At 49.0% G+C, this 19,599-nt stretch overlaps 1 protein-coding gene across 4 annotated transcripts in view; it reads left to right on the top strand.

The window, feature by feature from the left end:
• RAB27B (RAB27B, member RAS oncogene family) overlaps window positions 1-19,599 on the top strand; it is a 195,589-nt gene that overhangs the window by 112,300 nt on the left and 63,690 nt on the right. The window contains exon 1 of one of the 4 annotated variants that reach the window (XM_060236161.1): window positions 17,661-17,993. The exons of 2 other annotated variants lie outside the window; for them this stretch is intronic. The gene's annotated coding sequence lies outside the window, so the exon portion shown is untranslated. Of the gene's footprint in view, window positions 1-17,660; window positions 18,273-19,599 lie in introns of those variants that run through there. One more of the 4 variants, XM_060236163.1, reaches the window with a different exon arrangement.

Here is a 19,599-nt window from a genome sequence, read left to right as displayed (position 1 = left end):
GCTTGCTCCCATCCCTATAGCAACAGCTTCCTATTTCTACAGTTGATTCATCCAGGCTACCTCCTGGTTTTCCTATCTGTTCCAGGCAACTGCTTCACAGCCAACTGTCTCTTGAAGATTCATTGTTTCCACCCGTGGCAGGCTTTTCATTGAAGGCCTCGCTCACTACTTGTCATTCACAAATCTCACGCCGCATCTCAGCAGGATACTGAATTATGTCTCTGTTGACGCATTGACAGGTGGGTCAGGCCTGCGCGCTCGACTTCGCAGCACATCGCCATGTGCTACTAGGACACAACAGCTGATCTGTTTGACTCTGTTAACACGCACTGTTTTGCAACCCTTTCGAAGGATTAGTCACAAAACTATTTCAAGCCAGTCACCCCGCAATGACAGCTCAGGTTCGCTTTCAGTCATATTATGCAGCTTAATGCTTACTGCAAGAAACGAACCTCTTTGTGCCATTCTCGGTAGCTTGAGCAGCCTCCTCACTGCCGACACAAAATAAATCATCACACAACATGTGAGCTGTGCGACGTCATCCTTATATCGCTACCAGGGTTGGCCCTAGACTATCAGGCGTCCTAGGCAAGGTTAACTTCTGACGTCCCCCCCTCTCCACTGATAACCAGTTTTCTGGGAGTCCCGGGAGGTGCGGGAGGGAGGGGGACACAGGACCCCAAAGCTAGAAATGCAGGAGGAAGGCCAGCCACCCCACACCTCTCCAGTAATCCTGGGAGGCGGGGGAGGGAAGAAGCCCGTCATATGGGGGCATCCGATTTGGTGCCCCCGAGAGGCTGGCGTCCTAGGCAAATGCCTAAATTGCCTAGTGACAGGGCCAGCCCTGATCCCTGCAATGACTTCGGCAGGGTGACTGTTATTCTTATGTTTTATACGATGACGTTGAGAAAGGTCAAGCTGGGTGGCCATGTTAGTCTGTCCGTAGCAGCAGAAAAGAGCATGAGTCCAGCAGCACCTTAAAGAGTCAGTTTGGTGTTGTGGTTAAGTGTGTGGACTCTTATCTGGGAGAACCGGGTTTGATCCCCCACTCCTCCACTTGCAGCTGCTGAAATGGCCTTGGGTCAGCCATAGCTCTGGCAGAGGTTGTCCTTGAAAGGGCAGCTGCTGGGAGAGCCCTCTCCAGCCCCACCCACCTCACAGGGTGTCTGTTGCGGGAGAGGAAGGGAAAGGAGATTGTGAGCCGCTCTGAGACTCTTCGGAGTGGAGGGCGGGATATAAATCCAATATCTTCTTCTTTTTCTTCTTAAAGACTAACATAAATTTGTGGCAGGGGAGAGTTTTGTGAGTCACTGCTCACTTCTTCAGTACAGAAGATTCACGAATGCTCCTATCCAGGGCTTTTTTTGTAGCAGGAACTCCTTTGCATATTAGGCCACACCCCCTGATGTAGCCAATCCTCCAAGAGCTTACAGGGCTCTTAGTACAGGGACTACTGTAAGCTCCAGGAGGATTGGCTACATCAGGGGTGTGTGGCCTAATATGCAAAGAATTCCTGCTACAAAAAAAGCCCTGCCCTTATCACAAATTTTGTTAGTCTTCAGGCCTTTTTTATTTTTTTTAGCAGGAACTCACAGGAACACAGTTCTGACTGGCTTGGCACCAGGGTATGGCCTAATATGCAAATGGGTTGCTGCTGGGTTTTTTCTACAAAAAGGCCTGTGTGAAACAAGGATGGCATCAGGGGGTGTGGCCTAATATGCAAATAAGTTCCTGCTGGGCTTGTTAGTTTTTTAGGTGCTACTGGACTCTTGCTCTGTTTTACTACTTTGAGAAAGAGAACTGGTGGAAACCCATCAGGAGAAATAAATGTTTTGCATATTATTTATTGATTAAAATTTTTTTGCTGTGTTCATATCAGTGCAATGACCCTTGCTTCGGCTTGACAAATCTCTTATCCTGCCGAGGCACAAAACATCCACGGTTCTAGAATAACCAGGGCTCTTTTTTTAGCAGGAACACACAGGAATGCAGGTCTGGCTGGCTTGGTGTCAGGAGGTGTGGCTTAATATGCAAATAAGTTCCTGCTGGGCTTTTTCTACCAAAAAAGCCCTGACAATAACCATTTCCACTTTGTGAGCCCTTGGGATCTACCCAGTGATCCTTGTTAAGAACAAACCATTTATCTGAAAAATCTCAAGAATCTGTCAGTTTTCCCATTAAGACACTGAGAATAAGTCTGATATGCCCCAAGTGAATGGATAAAGTGTTTGAAGGGTTAACTGTGTTAATGGTTATGAGGCCCGAGCTAGACAAAATGATGAGGCCTTTTTTCTGTCCTATGGGCCCATAAGATAGAGTGGAGAGATCGGGCCACCCCTGTGGTGCAATGTTAGAGGGGTTTTAATCTTTAAACTTCTTCTCTAGGGTCGCACCGCAGTGGTGGCCCAATCGCTCCATACTATCTTATGGGCCCATAGGATATAATGGAGAGATCGAACTGCGACTGTGGTCTGAACCCAGAGAAGGGATTGCCCCTCCAGCCTGCACCTCTTGGAGAGTCCAAGAGGTGTGTGTGTGGGGGGGGGAGAGATCTTTTTCCTGCTTTTGCACCAACAGGTGCAGAAGCAGGAAGAAAGCCCCATCCGTCCGGGGAGTCCAATTCTGGGTCCCTGGATCAATGGTGCCCTAGACAATCACCTAAGTCGCCTAGTGGGCAGTCCAGCCCTGTATAGTCCTCAAAGGGCAATTTTTCAGAAGTTGGGCTGTGGAATGATCAAAGGATGCCCTGGTTCCATCTAACTGATCATGTCAGCCTTTAATTCCGTTTCGTCGATGCTTTTTCAGAGCCGAAACAGACGTCGTCCTACTGGTCCATTTAAATATGTCCAACCCTATACAACAGCATCATTACAGGCACATAAGTATTATTCTCCATTATTGTTGTTGTTGCGTCAGTGTTTTGGAATAACTACAAGCGATGGACCGCGGGGGTCCTCTTATTGTTCCACAGTCCAACCTTTGAAAAATTGCACCTTGAGGACTATAGATTACCAGGGCTTTTTTTTTTGTAGAAAAAGCCCAGCATGAATTCATTTGCATATTAGGCCACACCCCCTGATGCCAAGTCAGCTGGAACTGCGTTCTTGTGCGTTCCTGCTCAAAAAAAGCCCTGTAGATTACAACGTGAGTCATTTTTTCCAAGACATTTTTTTTTCAAGAAAGGATTTGGATGAAGATTGCAAACGAGACTCTCTTTGTGAATGTTTTTTTTTGTTAATGTATTGTATTGATATTGATGAACAACTATATATCATTGCAACATATTCATAGTTATCTGTTCATGGTATAGTTGTTTTGTTCTGATCCCCTGGAGGCTGGCAATCCTAGTCTATTTTCTCCTTCTCTTTCCTTTCCTACATTTAATTTTTATTAAAAAAAATGAACATTAATGTTATTTTATTGTGTTGCTTTAATGCAATGATCCCAGGGCACTGTCGGGAATTACCTAATGATAATTACAGTATTTATGGCTATTGTCAAGAACATTGTTGCACAGAAAGTTCAGGGGTTTATACTGGCCTGCAAAGTTAATTAAATGGGAAAACAGGACTGCACCTCATGCAGTTCTGGGTCACTCAGTGGGGCCTGTGCAGAAGAAACTTTCACACAAGAGAAAGGGCTGAAAGGTAGTAACTTCACTAAAATCAAACAAGTCTGGGAACCATACGTGTCATAAAATGTAACACCAGGTAGCAGATATATAAACTGTATAAAGGACACAGACAAACACAATTAAAGGTTTTTTTAAAAAAACTTAAAATAAAACATGCTTGAAACATTAGCACTCATTGGTCTTAAAGGTGCTTTCTTTGTATCTCTCCTTTGAGATTCAGGAAACTGGGCAAAGGAAGCTCTGGCTCTTTCCTTCCTTCCCCAGGAGACCAGGAGGGGGAGGAGCCTTGACCAATAGAAGGAAGAGAGGCTTGGCTCAGTAGCTTTGCTGTGTGACTGAGAGGGCACGGCAAAGTAAGCTCTCCCTCCCTCCAAGGGAGGAGCCTCAACCAATGGAGAAAATAGAGGTTTTGCTCTGCAGCTCCTGTGCAACTGAGTAAGCCTGGCCAAGCAAGCTGTGATACAGAAGGAAGCAAGAGAGAGAGAGAAGTAAGCAGATGACAGCTATCAAAGATTTCAGGTTTTCACGGCTGGTAACATCATTAGGGTTTGTAGAATCTTTCGGGCTCAAGTGCTGTGTTCTACGAAGATGGCGGCGGCAGTCGAAGCCTAGCGCTGGGGCTCCCGCCGTCTAACAGCTATAACAGCTGAAATAGCTGACTAAATAACAACAGCTACAGCAACCAAGCTAAACAACAACAATAATAACTCCTGAAACAACTGTGGAGTAGCAGCAGCAGCAGCGGGGTGGAACAACGGCGGCCTGACCGGGAGTAAAATAAGCTCACCAACAGACCGACCAGCCTGGCGCTGCGGTGGAAGTGAGGTGTGACCACGGACTGCCGTGGAGAGGTGATTCCGGCGAGGAGAGATTGATCCGGCGAGGCCCCGGCGAGTGAAGGTGGCCGAGAGCCGAGAGCGCCGCGGACGAGCCGTGAGGGCCAGGGAGCAACAGAGCCGCGCGCGAAGAACTCGCCCCGGTGAGACGTCGGGGGTGGGAGTGAAGGCGGTGGAGAACATTGCGGAGGAGCCGTGGGCGTTGGGGAGCAACAGAACCGAGGGTGGAAAACTGCTCGGGGAGACGCTGGGGGCTGGAAACGAAGGCGGCCGAGAACGCCGCAGACGAGCTGCAGGGGCTGGGGAACAGCAAAGCGGTGTGTGGAGAACGCGCAAGGAGTTAGGAGGGCGTTCTCTCCCCCCCCCACCTTCCATCGACCCGCCCCTGCCTACCAGCCCCCCCCCCCACCTCCCACCTCTTACCTCCGATTACAAACACCAACGCCACATAATACAACTGGCCAGCGACTTGGGCAACCCAATAGAGAAGCCCTGCACGGGGCTCAGGGGAACTCAAGCTGTATACGGAACGAGGAAAAGTGGCGCGGAATAGAACTGAATTCCACTGAAGGAATTAAGAAAGTCGAACAATCGACCAACGCGATCATAGAAGAGATAGCCTCCCTCACCTCCCAGATTGTAACATCTGCACCTGCACTTTAGAAATAGCTAAACCCGCATCAACATCTGCACTTGCACTTTAGAAACAGCTAAGCCTAAATAAAATCATGGCTATGGATTACCAGGCGGAGAATGGGCAATGTGCAACTTGGACTCATACCCTAACGATTGACCAACAGCTTGACCACCAACAGAGATCATCATAATTTTATTGTTAATTGATTTATTAGGAGTTTTATTCAATCAATTGTTAATTAGATTTTATAATATATATATTTATATATATATTGGAAAGTATTTATATTTGATTCTTAGCTTATTAATAAGGACGGGGTGGGAGGGACGATATTTTTTAATAATGCTGGGAAGAATTAAATTTATAGAGATTTTATAACAACTGACTGAAATAGATTGGGGAGGGTAACTAAATTAATTAACTTAAGATATAGGAAGTGGGCCCAGCAGTTGGAATCGGAGGGGTTGGTAAGAGGACAAGTTAAATCGACAGATCGGGAGAGAGTTGGTGATCAAGATCTGAGAACTCCACTCAGTGCAGCCGCGATGGCCGGCCGAGGGATTCCAGTGCTCCTGGGGAGGGGAAGGTATGACGGTGGGAGTAGACAGTCATATAAAGGAAGGAGACAGAGACAGAAAAGGGCTCGGTCACCTTTCAGTCTACTTCCCATCCCAACGGTGGCAGGTAGTGGGACCAAGAGGAATTGCTCGCCTCTGTCATTGGTGTTATGCAATGCCAGGTCCATAAACAACAAGACCGCGACCCTGAGGGAGTTTTTGCTCCAACAGGATGTGGACCTGGCTTGTGTGACCGAGACCTGGGTGAGGGACGGGGAGACAGTAGCTCTCTCTCAAATGGCCCCCCCGGGATACTCGGTCTTTCACCAATCACGGACTAGCGGGCGGGGGGGAGGAGTGGTGCTACTCATACGGGAGAGTTACTCCTTTCGGGCCCTCCCGGACCCAAAGATTGACGGCATTGAATGTGCCGGTCTGGCGTGGGATGTCGGAGAGGGGTTGGCAGTCTGGTTGGTGTACCGTCCGCCTACTGCACCAGCCAGCGCCTTACCATCACTATTGGAGGCAGTGGCGGGCTGGGCGTTGAGGTTCCCGGGGCTTATGGTCCTGGGTGACTTCAACGTCCATGCCGACGACACGGCCTCCACTCAGGCGATGGACCTAGTGTCTTCCATGGCGACACTGGGGCTCTCTCAATTTGTTACGACTCCCACGCATCAGGCCGGACACACATTAGACCTGATCTTTGCGTCTGGGATTTTGGTGAACGATATCGCAGTAGAAGCGATACCATGGTCGGATCACCTAGCCCTTAAGGCCCGTGTGGGGACGCCGCCCCAACCCTGTATGGGCGGAGAGCCTATTTTGGCTCGCCCTCGGAGCCTGATGGACCCGGAACAGTTCCAAACAGCCCTAAGGGATCCCTGGCCCACTAGCAATTCCCTCGATGGCCTTGTGGAAACCTGGCAAGACCAGCTAACCAGGGCCATCGACGAAATAGCACCCCGGCGCCCTCTGCGCCCTCGTATGAGGCTGGCCCCATGGTACACCTTGGAATTGCGCCAGCTGAAACAAGGGCTCAGACGACTAGAGAGGCAGTGGAGACATACTCGGGACGAAGCAATGAGAACATCCTACAGAACGTTTATGAAGTCGTATGAGATGGCAGTCAAGGCTGCAAAGAAAAATTACTTTGCAACCAAGATTGCATCTGCAAATTCGCGCCCAGCACAATTATTTAGAATAATTGGGGACCTGATAACATTGCCACAAGGCAAACCAAACATTAGAGAATTGGAGATTGGCTGTGAGGCATTTGCGAAATATTTTGCAGATAAAATCTCATTGCTCCGCCAAGACCTGCCTACCACCTTGGATACAGTGAGCGAAATTGAGGCTCCGGGCCTGTCTTCGGATTTGGTGCTGGACCATTTCGACCCACTCAACCTGGAGGAAGTCGATAGGATCCTCTCTGCTGCTCGCCCAACAACATGCGATCTGGATCCTTGCCCCTCTTGGCTGATTAAATCCTGCCAGAGGGAGCTTAGATGTCCTTTACGGGACATCATAAATAGATCCCTCACCGAGGGGCACTTTCCAACGCCCTTGAAAGAGGCGCTGGTTCGCCCTCTTTTAAAAAAATGTACAGCAGACCCGGCCGAATTGGCGAATTACCGGCCGGTGTCCAATTTACCATTTTTAGGTAAAATCATTGAGAGGGCAGTGGCGTTGCAGCTTCAGAGGTTCCTAGATGACGCTTCCATCCTTGACCCGTGCCAGTCTGGGTTCCGACCGGGCCATGGGACGGAGACGGTGCTGGTCGCCTTGGTAGATGACCTCCAGCGACATCTGGATCGGGGCGGCACTGCGGTACTGATGCTACTAGACCTGTCGGCGGCATTTGATACAGTCGACCATCAGTTGCTAAAGTGCCGCCTCGCCGACATAGGGGTTGGGGGGTTGGCCTTGCAATGGCTTTCCTCCTTCCTCTCCGGTCGGGGACAAAGGGTGGCTATTGGGGGGGAGCGATCCCAGAGGCGCACACTTGATTGTGGGGTGCCTCAGGGGGCAGTTCTCTCCCCAATGTTATTTAACATTTATATGTGCCCCCTTGCCCAGATTGTCCGGAGGTTTGGGCTGGGTTGCCATCAATATGCTGATGACACCCAGCTCTATCTGCTAATGGACGGCCGGCCCGACTCCGCCCCGGGGAATCTGGATCGGGCTTTACAGGCTGTAGCGACGTGGCTCAGGTTGAGTGGGCTGAAGTTGAATCCAGCGAAGACAGAGGTCCTTTGCGTGGATCGCGGCGCTCTAGGAGGGGAAATAGCTCTCCCAACCTTCGACGGCGCGCTATTGAAACCCGCGCGCCAGGTAAAGAGTTTGGGCATTTTACTGGAGCCTTCATTGTCAATGGAGGCCCAGATAGCAGCCACTGCCAAGTCAGCATTCTTCCATCTGAGGCGGGCAAGGCAGTTGGCCCCCTTCCTGGAGCGTCGCGACCTCGCAACAGTGATCCATGCAACGGTCACCTCAAGACTGGACTACTGTAATGCCCTCTACTTGGGGCTACCTCTGTGCCGGACTCGGAAGCTGCAGCTGGTGCAGAACGCGTCGGCCAGGCTATTATTGGGGCTCCCAAAATGGGAGCACATACGGCCGGGACTGCGCGAACTGCACTGGCTGCCAATTACCTACCGAGTCCAGTACAAAGTGTTGGTTATTACCTTTAAAGCCCTATATGGCCGAGGACCAGCCTACCTAAGGGACCGTCTCTCCCCATATGAACCCCAGAGGGCACTGAGGTCGATGGGCAAAAATAAATTGACTATCCCTGGGCCGAGAGAGGTCAAACTTCAAAATATCAGAACTCGGGCCTTCTCAGCCGCGGCTCCTGTACTGTGGAATCAGCTCCCGGAGGAAGTGCGGGCCCTGCGGAACCTTGACCAGTTCCGCGGGGCCTGCAAGACCGCTCTTTTTAGGCAAGCCTATGCTGATATCTGCTGAGTTGCTAAGAATAAGGAGCCGCCATCTACTATACGATTATGGAACCATCTAAACTGGCAGAACCAGCGCCAAACAAGTTTACTGCTGCCAGATTTATTCTATGTAATGAATTATGTATTTTAAATATTTTAACTTAATTAACTGGTTTTTATGTTTAATTTCTTTAATTGTTAAATTTTAAAGTTTTATCCTTTGTTAAATATGTGAAATGTTGTTAGCCGCCCTGAGCCGCCTAGGCGGGGAGGGCGGGATATAAATGTAAATATAAATAAATAAATAAATAAAAATACTGGAGAAAGTTTTTCTTCCAGACGTTTCGTTCTCAGCTGCGGAGAACATCCTCAGTGGCGTTGCAGCCGGAGCAGGCGCTCTGACCTTCTTGGCTGCTGTGCGTTGAGTAGGGCCAGGGCTGCTGGAGAGCTGCTATTTCTAGGCTGGAGGGGGTGTGATGAAAGGGCAATTGGTTTGTGGATGTGCCCATTGTTTGGTGGGGCTTCCTGGAAGGGTAGTGATAAGGAAACTGGCTGTTTCCAGTTTCCAAATAGCAGCTCTCCAGCAGCCCTGGCCCCACTCAACGCACAGCAGCCAAGAAGGTCAGAGTGCCTGCTCTGGTTGCAACGCCACTGAGGATGTTCTCCACAGCTGAGAACGAAACGTCTGGAAGAAAAACTTTCTCCAGTAGAACACGGCACTTGAGCCCGAAAGATTCTACAAACCCTAAAGATGACAGCTAGTCGCTAGGGGGGCTGATGTTTGACAACCCTGACTTAGACCTGTCCGTTGTGTACCAGCAGAAGGAGGAAAATGAGATTTCAAGTGTCCAAAAGTACTAGCAGCCAAGGGCTCAAGACAGGACTGGTTGCAAACTCAGAAGCCTAGTGGCTAAGTGCCTGTTAATTGGCAGGTCCCTCCCCTCCAACCCTCTTGGACGCAGCTCTCACTGGTGATTGGGAAGAACCGCCGAATGTCATTTATATAGCTGGAAGCAGTCTCGCGGCTCTGCTTAAAGTGAATTTTAATTGCATCATCACATTTTCCTCCCCTTTAGCTGCACCAGGCTGCAAATAGGAATAGCTGTCTGTCTGCATCATCTGCAATGGTTCATTACATTTGAGGAGTGCTTTCTACTTAAGGGCCTTTGTGCTCATTAAAAGAAAATTCTGTAAGAATACTATAAGAAGACCAGTTGCAGAGGGCAGCATGTACAGAACAGCTGGATTCAAGTCGGGTTGCACCTTGGAGTAGGTTGCCAGGTCTGACTCAAGAAGTATCTGGGGATTTTGGGGGTGGAGCCAGAAGCAAGGGCGTGACAAGCACGATTGAACTCCAAAGGGAGTTCTGGCTATCATATTTAAAGGGACCAAGCACCTTTTGAATGCCTTCCCTCCATTTGGAAATAATGAAAGATGGGGCACCTTCTTTGAGGGCTCTGAGAATTGAATCCCATGGTCCAACCTTTTTGAAACTTGGGGGGGGGGGGGTTTGAAGAGAGGCACCAGATGCAATGCTGAAACATTGGTGCCTCTACCTCAAAAAACAGAGCCCCGGTGACCCACAGATTGATTCTTCGTAATACCCTATGGGAAATGGTCTCCATAGGGTATAATGAAATGCCCAGGCAGACATCCCCCACCGCTTTCTGATGACCCTGAAGTGTGTGTGTGGGGGGGAGGACCTCCAAACTTGGGATCTCCTGTCCCCAACTGGGGGTTGGCAACCCTACCTTACAGACTGACAAGAGTTTCAGGGTGTGAACTTTTGAGAGTCAAGGGTCCCTTTGTCAGATACAAGCAATGTTCCCTCTAAGCTGTGAAGTCTTGTGAGGAGAAATTCTACTTTGTGAGCTACTGGCATTAAAGTTGTGAGCTATTGCATAAATTAGTTTGCTCTGGGGCCATTTTTCGTGAGCTAAGACAAAAAACTGAGCTAGCTCACACTAACTCATCTTAGAGGGAACACTGGATACAAGTAGGGCCATCAAGCCACTGGTCCATCAAAGTCAGCGTTGACTACTCAGACTGATAGCGGCTCTCTAGGGTTTCAGGTGGCGGCCTTTCACCATCTCCCGCTGCCTGGTCTTTTTACGTGGAGATGCTGGGAACTGAACCCAGGACCTTCTACACGCAGGGCCAGCACATGGGAGTCAGCAGGATAGGTGGCAGGATTGGAGGAGTGCGGCACAGTGCACTAAGTGCCTTCGGAAGGCGCCGCTCGGCCGCTTTCAACCCAAAAGCGGGCGGGTGCTGGTAAAACAGTGCACTCTTCAGAGGCTTCTTTGGAAGCCTCAGAACTTAGTGCAGGGGGAAAACGGCAGCGTGGCAACACTCTTGTACGCCACCCCTCGCTCTCTCGTCCCCCACCACCCTGCACGATGACGTCACCAGAAGTGACGTTACCGTGCAGGTCAATGAGCTCCATAAAGGCAGCTTGCGAGGGGATTGCGGCACAGGGGTCTGCCTCGAGCGGCAGAACCCCTAGCGCCGGCTGTGTCTACACACAAAGCAGAGGCTCATCCATTGAGCTTCACCCCCCTCCCATCACTCTCCCTCAACCTAACCTGTCTCACAATGTTGTTGTAAGGACAAAATGGAGGATGCAAGAACCAGGCCTTGGATGCAGCAGGAGCTCACAGGAGTGCAGCTTCTGAACCTTTCTGAGGGTTCCCCCTCTTCCTCCTTACCTACCTTGTCCACTGAATAGTAGATGCAACAATCCCTGGATTAGGGGAGTGGGTAGCCAGCCGGCCACCAGGAGCTTTTCCAGACCCCGCAGCAGCCCTCATTAATCCCTGGAGAATCCCACACCACCCTTTCTCCACTTCGGATGTGATTTTGGGCGGCAGGTGGCTTGCTGGCCTTTTGACTGAGGCATAGGCCTGAGGAGAGCCCCAGGCAAAGGAAGCCTGCTTGGGCTGGCTGGATCTCTACCCAGCCCAAGCAGGCCTCACTTGCCCAGGGCTCTCCTTTCTTGCATTGGGTTGCTTTTGGCTGGGGGTGGCAGCATATGCTAATGAGTTATGCTAATGAGCTCCACCACAAAAACAACCTCTGGCAAGAACCATGGGCTCAGGATCCTTGAAGGAAGATCCTGTGATACGCAGTGTGATACGCAGATTTGTCAACATGTCGGTCTGTTGATTTACTTGCTTCATGAAAAATTTTGTATCCCTCCTGATCTCCTCAGTTTCATGTACCTGTTAAGTACCATGGGTCTTGTTCCTCTACCCTGGAGGGTGTGTTCTCCTTCCCACATCAAGACGACTCCTCCATTTTCTAAAGAAACTGCCACCCAAATGGCAGACATCAGAATTAACTTGACTGACAAATCTAAACCGAACCCAAAGTGAGAGCAAGGGATCCCCTGGTTTGGAGGTCCTCCCCCCACTTCATAGTTATCAGGAAGTGTGTGTGTGTGTGGGGGGGAGGGTTAAATGTCTGCTGAGCACTCTATTATACCCTATAGAGAGTAGTCCCAATGGGTATAACAGACAATTGATCTGCAGGTATCTGGAGGGGGGGGGGCTGTCTTTTGAGGTAGAGGCACCAAATTTTCAGCATAGCATCCAGTGCCTCTTCTCAAAAAACCTCCCAAAGTTCAAAAAAGATTGGACCGGATGGTCCAGTTCTACAATCCACTAAAGTGGGTACTCCTATCCTCCATTACTTTCAATGAAGGGATTTAAAAGGTGTGTGGTCCCTTTAAATGCAATGGCCAGAACTCCCTTTGGATTTCAATCATGCTTGTCACACCCTTGCTCCCGGCTCCACCCCCAAAGCCTCTGCCTGGTGGAATGAGCTCCCCCTGGAGATGCAGGTCCTGCGGGATCTGTTTCAATTCCACAGAGCCTGTAAAACAGAGCTCTTTCGCCAGGCTTTCAGTTGAGGCAGCGGACGTCACTTGTTACCGGCCTCCCTCCTTCATTCCATCCCAGTGCTATAAAACCTGCTGGACCTGGGCCATAGGCCATGTCTGTGAGGCAAAATTTGCCATTTTAGTACCTATCGTTCTCTATAATTTTAGATTTTATATATTTTAACTTGGTGGGGTTTTTTTAAACTGTGTTTTATTATGTAACCTGCCCTGAGCCTGTTCTAGAAGAAGAAGAAGAAGATATTGGATTTATATCCCACCCTCCACTCCAAAGAGTCTCAGAGCGGCTCACAATCCCCTTTACCTTCCTCCCCCACAACAGTCACCCTGTGAGGTAGATGAAGATATTAGATTTATATCCCGCCCTCCACTCTGAAGAGTCTCAGAGTGGCTCACAATCTCCTTTCCCTTCCTCCCCCACAACAGACACCCTGTGAGGTAGATGAAGATATTGGATTTATATCCCGCCCTCCACTCCGAAGAGTCTCAGAGCGGCTCACAATCCCCTTTACCTTCCTCCCCCACAACAGACACCCTGTGAGGTAGATGAAGATATTGGATTTATATCCCGCCCTCCACTCTGAAGAGTCTCAGAGCAGCTCACAATCTCCTTTACCTTCCTCCCCACAACAGACACCCTGTGAGGTGGGTGGAGCTGGAGAGGGCTCTCACAGCAGCTGCCAGAGCTATGGCTGACCCAAGGCCATGCTAGCAGGTGCAAGTGGAGGAGTGGGGAATCAAACCCGGTTCTCCCAGATAAGAGTCTGCACACTTAACCACTACACCAAACCAGCTCTCTATGGCAAGGGTGGGCTAAAAGTCGAATTAAATAAATAAAATAATCTTATGCGGGTTGTGGCCGGAGCCTGGGACCAGTCTAGACAATCAGGGTAACAAGACTGACATCAAATGAGCTCTCGGGTCAGAGTAGCCTGTAAGGCCATTGAGTTTTAAAGCACACAAAGGAAGTATAGAACGGGACTTAATAGAACGTTATATGCATTTTGCATTAGCTGTCAGTTGATCGTCCTGTGACGGCCTCTTATGTAAGGCGTTATAAAAGTTATTTTTCCCCCAACTTCCTGATGCATCTGAAATTGCATGGGATCAGGAATCGGGGATGAAGCAGGCGCTCCTGCAAGGTAAGAGGACACTGTATACTTAGACTAGCCATTTCTCTGGCTACTGTACAGTGCAGAGGGCATACGCATTTGCCAAATTGTTTAATGATAGTTTAGTGAGGCAGAGAAGCAAAGCAATGGGGAGACTTGGATCCTGTTTACTTCATTATAAGGACGGTGCTCATCACAGGGTTGCCAATTTCCAGGTGGGGGCGGGGAATCTCCCTGTTTGGAGGCCCCCTGCTTCAGGGTCATCAGAAAGCAGGGGAGGGGAGGGAAATGTCTGCTGGGCACTCTATTATACCCTATGGAGACCAATTTCCATAGGGTATAACAGAGAATCAATCTGCGGGTAACTGGGGCTCGGGGGGAGGCTGTTTTTTGAGGTAGAGGCACCAAATTCTCAGCATGGCATCCGGTGCCTCTTCCCAAAACACCCTCCAAGTTTCAAAAAGATTGGACTACGGGGTCCAGTTCTATGAGCCCCAAAAGGAAGTGCCCCTATCCTTCATTATTTCCTAATGGAGGGAAGGCATTTAAAAGGTGTGTGGTCCCTTTAAATGTGACGGCCTTTGGAGTTCAATTATGCTTGTCACAGCCTTGCTCCTTTCTCCACTGTTAATGTCTCCTGACTCCACCCTCAAAGTCTCCAAATATTTCTCGTATTGGACCTGGCAACCCAAGTTCATCAGCTACGGAGGATCCAAAGTCCACATTAGATTACCTTCAAAAATGTATTTTTATTAAGTTCATAATGACCCCCAATGGTATTTAAATTCCGTTGCCTTTGAGGGAAGTGAGACAAAACCCAAAAGCAGATTAGGAAAGACACGTTGCGGCAAAGGAAAGGAAAGGTCCCCTGTGCAAGCACCAGTCGTTTCGACTCTGGGGTGACGTTGCTTTCACGGCAGACTTTTGATGGGGTGGTTTGCCATTGCCTTCCCCAGTTAACTACACTTTCCCCCCAGCAAGCTGGGTACTCATTTTACTGACCTTGGAAGGATAGAAGGCTGAGTCAACCTTGGGCCGGCTACCTGAATCCAGCTTCCGCCGGAATCGAACTTAGGTCGTGAGCAGAGAGTTCAGACCACAGTACTGCAGCTTTACCACTCTGCACCACAGGGAAACATCACAACTATTCCTTTCCCTTTGCTCAGACAGATAACACTCCTCAACTTGTTATCCTTGTTAAGGTACTTTTAGCCATGACGATCTAACTATAGCTCTTGTTGTGTCATGTAACAGGAAATCTATAACCACAATTTTAATCCAACAAGGTTTTCTTCCTCGTTTTCAGACAAATGGTTTATTTGGGGCATTCAGTGCCTGATATCAGTTTTGGCAGCGAGCTATACATGTTCTGTTTGAACATCCTTGTACTTGGAACTTCCTTTTAGTTAGGTATGGGTGAGTAATTGCTTCAATACCACTGTTTGCCTTATTCTTTACTAGTACTGCCAGCAAGCTGTTATGGGGAAGGGCTGTAACTCAGTCACAGAGCATATGCTTGGAAAACCGAGGTAAATGAGATTTGGGCCGCTCCCACCAGGGTTGGCCTGCCACCTGACAAACTAGGTGATTGCCGGGGGTGCCGGCCTTGTGGGGGGCCACATTGGGCACCCCACCCATGTGACTCAGTGATGGTATAAGAGCGGGGGGGGGGGGGGGACAAGAAGCTAGCCTTGCCATACAGTCTAGAAGACCATTAATGAAGACCACAGGTTTATACCCTACCATTAATGAAGACCACAGGTTTATACCCTGAATCATAGTCCCAGAGAAGCTCACAATCTTCTTTACCTTCCTTCCCCACAACAGACACCCTGTGAGGTAGTTGGGGCTGAGAGAGCTCTTACAGCAGCTGCCCTTTCAAGGACAACTCCTACAAGAGCTATGTCTGACCCAAGGCCATTCCAGCAGCTGCAAGTGGAGGAGTGGGGAACCAAACCCAATTCTCCCAGAATAGAGTCCACGCACTTAAGCACTACACCAAACTGGCAGAACCAACTTTCCAGAACCAACCTTCCAGTAGCACCTTTAAGACCAACACAGTTTCATTCAAGGTACAAGCTTTTGTGTGCATGCCTGTTTCTTCAGATCGTATTATAAAGCAGTGTGCGAATTTGACCTCAGCAAGGCTATTAACAATAGGATGCTTAATTGAAGGCCACTAATTCATAGGGTCGCCGTGAGTCAGAAGCGACGTGATGGTGCTTAAAAACAGAGACATACATTTGTAGTTCAGTGTTTGATGGTGGCCTTTGTTAACAGGCTTCGTTCAGTTCATGCAGGGTTAGGGTGTTCCCAGGGCTTTTTCCATAGCAGGAACTCCTTTGCATATTAGGCCACACGCCCCTGTTGTAGCCAATCCTCCAAGAGCTTACAAAAAAGAGCCTTGTAAGCTCCAGGAGGATTGGCTACATCAGAGGGAGTGTGGCTTAATATGCAAAGGAGTTCCAGCTACAAGAACAGCCCTGGGTGTTCCTGTCATCAGCCCATGTGATTTTGTTTGTGGACACCAAGCCAGCTGGAATTGCGTTCCTGCTAAAAACAGGAATGTGTGGAGAAGGTTTGGAATATTTGACCTCCAACATTCTCTCTTTTGTGGACCAGACACTGTTGGCAATTGCATTCGGTGGGAAAGTAAGTTGCAGCAGTTGCCCAAACGGGGGCCAAATCTGACCTTATGTCCTGCCGGAACTGTTCAAAAAGGTTTCTACTTTATTTGGCTTTCCAGAAATCCTGTAAGGCAGAAATGTTTCCTCCCGCTACTTCTTGAAGGTTTGAGGAGCCCAAAGAGGTGGCCATTACATGTCATTGTGCTGAAATAAATCCAGTGGAAAGTTATTAACATTGTTACAGTTTTTAATGTCTTGAAGCCCTGAACGAGGAGGAAAAAATGGAATAGAAAGTCTATACTATTTTAAAAGTGACCACTAGAAGAACAATATTAATTGGTAGTAGAAATGTATTTTTATTTTACATATTTGTGAAATGTCCCCTGCCTTTGATTTGGGTGGGGAATGATTGCACGTGTGAGATGTAGGAAGGGCTTTAAAAAAAAAATAAAAAGCGGGAATGCACAGGAACACAGTTCCAGCGGGGGTATGGCCTAATATGCAAATGAGTTCCTGCTGGGGGTTTTCTACCAAAAAGCCCTGTGTAAAACAATGGTGATGTCAAGGGGTGTGGCCTAATATACAAATAAGTTCCCACTGGGCTTTTTCTACCAAAAAGAGAGCCCTGAGTGAAGATATTTTCTTAGGATTCACAACTAGATATTCAGCATGTGTTTTGTCTCTCTTCCCTTACTGTCACCAAAAACATATATGCTATATAAATATACAGATATATATACACACACTTATACACACACTTACATATATATATGCTATACACACATGTAGGGGGAAGTGACTGTTAGCCACCCTAAGTCCGCTTGCGGAGAAGGCGGGATAAAAATGTAAGGTAAACAAATAAATATACGCGCGCGCACACACATACAAGGCTTTTTTTGTAGACAAAGCCAAGCAGGAACTCACTTGTATATTATGCCAAACCCCCTGACATCATCATTGTCTAACATAGGGCTTTTTTGTAGAAAAAGCCCAGCAGGGACTTATTTGCATATTAGGCCACACACCCCTGATGCCAAGCAAGCTGGAACGGCGTTCCTGTACGTTCCTGTTCAAAAAGCCCTATACACACTCACATTTATGTATGATGCATGTAAAAATAAGTTGCATAACTTATCAAATGCCAAAAACAAATGTCTACATTTCAGGCTCGCCACCTCCAAATCTAGCAGTTCCTGCCTGGACCCCTGAGAAGCCCCGGCCTTAAATTACGTAATCGCCCCGTCAAGATTTTTCATTCTTTAAACATGAAACAAACCGACCCCCCCCCCCCCCCCCCCCAAAAGGACATTTCGCTGGTCCAAATAAGCACCCAGGGCGCAGTTCATGCCTTTCACACGATCCCGTGATCTTTTTTCCATGGTCTCGGAAAACAAGAAAAGGCGTGCGAAAAAGTTACAGCGGGCTAAAGAGCGCGCGGTTAACGCGCGCCTCCGCTCTTCCTCCTGCACAGCCCTTTGCACAGAGAGGCTCTTGGGGAAGCTGAGCTCGGAGGGGAGGGGCCAGGCAAGGCGGACTTCCCTGCCGCTCGGCTGTTCCCGGCAGCAAAGGCGGAAAGAGCCTCTTCCTGGACTCGCCGCGGCCACCCCTGCGCAGAGCCTCCGATGCATCCCAGGCCGGCTGGCTTGCTCCGGGGCATTGTGTGTCCGACCAGGAGGACTTGATCGCAGGGGGAAAGTTCGGTTCCCGTCAGCGGCCGCCGAAATCCGCAGGAAAGAGGAACTGCAACACATCGGTAAGTTGCCCAAGAGGCGGCAAACGAGAAGCGGCGGCTGCTTTGGCAGGCTGCGTTTCGCACCTCTCGTTCCTGGAAACTTCTGCATTCCCTTGCAGGAGGAAAAGCCGTCGAGAAGGTCTCGGGAAGGCTCCGCCGCTGGGGTTTTGATTCGGAGGACTGGAGCATTTGCAAAAAAAAAAAAGCCACCTGCGCCCCGCGTGCTTTTGTCGCGCCGCGCTTGGAGAAGTTTGGGTGCTTTTCGCTGCCTGCCCGGCGAACAGCTGGAAACCTCCGGAGGTCGGTTTGTTGCGCCCCTCTTTTTGCTACATAGCACGTGGAGCTCTTCGGGGGTGGGGGGAGACACCAGGCACGCTACGAGACCTTGGCACGTTTCTCTTAACTTCTCGGTCGCCGCTTCCCAGCTCCTTTTCTCGCTTGTTGCAGACGACAACCATCTTGCCCAAAATAGGAGCCGATTGCACCTTTAAGACCGACTTGGTTTTATCCAGATCGTAAGCTTTCGTGTGCATGCGCCCTTTTTCAGACGAGGAATGAGGTGCAGTAAGCAGAGCCACATATAGCTGGTGGGGTTTGGAACGCCAAGTGGTACAGAGTTAAAATCCAATAGCAGAATAGTAAAATACACAAATTCAGAAAACCCCACCAGCTATATGTGGCTCTGCTTACTGTACCTCATTCCTCGTCTGAATAAGTGCGCATGCACACGAAAGCTAAGTTGGTCTTAAAGTTGCAACCAACTCCTATTTTGTTCTACTACTTCAGATCAACCCAGCTGCCTACTTGGACCCCTCTTGCCTACAGTATTTTTGGAATGCGGCTCTTGCTTTTTCAAGATACCGATCTCTCTGCTGATGTGTACAGGAAGTGCTGTGAATTTCTTTCTTTTCCTCTCTCCCCCTCCCCCGGAAAAAAAAAAAAAACCCTGCTGCCTGAAATTGTGTTATGAAAGATAGGGAGGGGGGAAAGGGTGGTAAAAGATGACCAGTTTTGCACTAGACCTTTAATCCTGGTTTAGCCCTGTCCCCAAAGTGACATTCTACGCTGGAATCGGAGAAACCTGCTCTGTGATTCTAGTGCTGGGCCGGGGTGGCCAAACTTGCTTAACACAAGAGCCACATACAATAAACGTCAGATGTTTGAGAGCCGCAAGGAAGGAAGGCGAATAGATGAGGGAGGGGGGAGGAAGAAGTGGGAAGAAAGCAACTTTAAATGCATTCGCCAAGCTGCTGTCTGGCTTGGCTTGGAGAAGTGATTTAAAGAGAGAAATGTGTATGATTTTAGTGTATAATGTCAGCTCGGGGACACGGCTAAACCAGGATTAAAGGTCTAGTGCGAAATTGGTTATTGTTTGGAGCTATATAGCGGCGTGCTGTATTTCTCACCTGCATTTCTAGAAGGTGGGACTGGAAAAACAGAATAATTTATACACCAGAGTCCCTGTTTATCTGAAGAAGCGTGCCTGCACACGAAAGCGTATTATACTCAGAATTAAACTTCGTTGGCCTTAAAGGTACCACCGGAGTCGAACTTTGGTCCATGTGTAATATAAACTCTCTCGCTTTCTCTTGGTGCCAGTGGACTCAAACTTAACGTAGTTCTTGCA

Source organism: Heteronotia binoei, chromosome 4 (genome assembly GCF_032191835.1).
Source record: "Heteronotia binoei isolate CCM8104 ecotype False Entrance Well chromosome 4, APGP_CSIRO_Hbin_v1, whole genome shotgun sequence".
NCBI classification, from domain to species: Eukaryota; Metazoa; Chordata; class Lepidosauria; order Squamata; family Gekkonidae; genus Heteronotia; species Heteronotia binoei.
The sequence above is the reverse complement of the archived record's forward strand: the minus strand, read 5'-3'. Positions and strand labels throughout refer to the sequence as shown.